Raw genomic sequence first — 1,648 nt, forward strand, 5'->3', positions numbered from 1 at the left:
ACAGATTTACGTGGAAAATCCTTTGCAGGGAAAAACCACGGGCGAGGGAGGAGAGAACTTCACTATGGAACGAAAAAGGGAATACAAAGTTCTTCAGGTTACAACCAACCACGATCACACGCCTCTAGGGCATAAACGATAAACGAAAAAGGAAAACTCATAACGGGTTTCGGATCCGATCCGTACCGCGGGGGGCGGAGCCCCCCGCACCCCCTGGCGAATGTCAGTGGTGGGCTACGGGCTCGGGCCTGTCGGCCCGAGCCCTCCGCTACCCACCACAGACATTCATTTTTCCTCCATATTTTTCTTTTTCAATTTGGTCGCACCGCGAAACAGTCGGCGAATCAAAAATCCGAACTTGAGTCGAATATTAATTTCGAGTCACATCTAACAATATGCTCCAAAATTTTTTTTGGTTTCTAAAACATCTTTGCTTCTTTTTTGCGTAAAATATTTAGATAGAACAAACTCTGAAAAAATGAAGTCTAATAGAATTTGTTGGACTGATCTAACGGTTTGTATGGTCTTAGATGCTTGACGTTTGTTAGCAGATGCCCATAGCAGAATTCTTATGAACTCCCACACAAGGTTAATTGCTTGATTGAATCTTCCATCATTTGTCATTCAACCTTAGCAAGTTGTAGGTACTGATTGTAGAAATTTTTGTGTTGTTCTACCAACTCATTAGCCACCACTTTGTTAGGAAAGAGCTTAATTGAATTAATATGCTTGAAGTTCTTTTTCCGTCGTTTAACAATGTACTTTGATAGAATTTTAACCACACCTTGATAATTTAGCACCGAGAGCACATGCCTACCTGAAATACCTTGAATTGAAAATAGCAACAAAATATAGCTAAATTCAAACTCATTTTCACTGTAAAGAACCTCATAGCTCTTTTGCTATAAGGCTAAACCATCTTTCACTCTTGTATGGTCTATTACCTCAAAGAAGGATACTAATCCATCAACTTTCACTAGCGAAGGGGTGCAATAGGTCAAAATCTTGATCTCTTCTTGGAATGTTAAACATTTCCAATATTGTGTAAACCTTGCATAATTGCTGTTTCATGTAAAATTGTATTACTAATTGAAGGCCTATACTCTATATGCACATGAGAAAAAAGATCTAATTTTTTTAGATTGTAGTGTTTAACATAGTAAAATCTTTTTATCAAAAAATTTGCTTTGATATATCCTATAAAATATATTTGTCACCTAAGAAATGTTATTGGCTGATATTTTTATGAAAACAAGATAACTTAGCATTTTTTTTATTTGGTACTTTTCTAAAAATCCTAGATGGCCCTTAAATTTTTGTTTGAAACGTGAAACTAGCCATACAATTAGTGTTTAATTCCAGATAAGCTCTATCATGTCAAACATTTGATTCACAAGTAATATTACACTGCTAAATAATAGTTTTAAATATTACAGGAATACAATTATTCCTAACCAACACCATAGCACCGTTCCCGGCTCGACAAACTCATTGGTAATAGTTAGTCAAAGCGAAATTTTTGGATAAGGAGCTTCAAAATTCTACAGTGAGGAGAGCAAGATCTTCTTGGTATGGTAAAGCTTATTATTTTGCATATTTTTCTGTATTTTTTTTTTCAATTTTGTAGTATTGTTTTTCTCTTTATTGA

This window comes from Ananas comosus, linkage group 11 (assembly GCF_001540865.1).
Source record: "Ananas comosus cultivar F153 linkage group 11, ASM154086v1, whole genome shotgun sequence".
Classification (NCBI taxonomy): Eukaryota; Viridiplantae; Streptophyta; class Magnoliopsida; order Poales; family Bromeliaceae; genus Ananas; species Ananas comosus.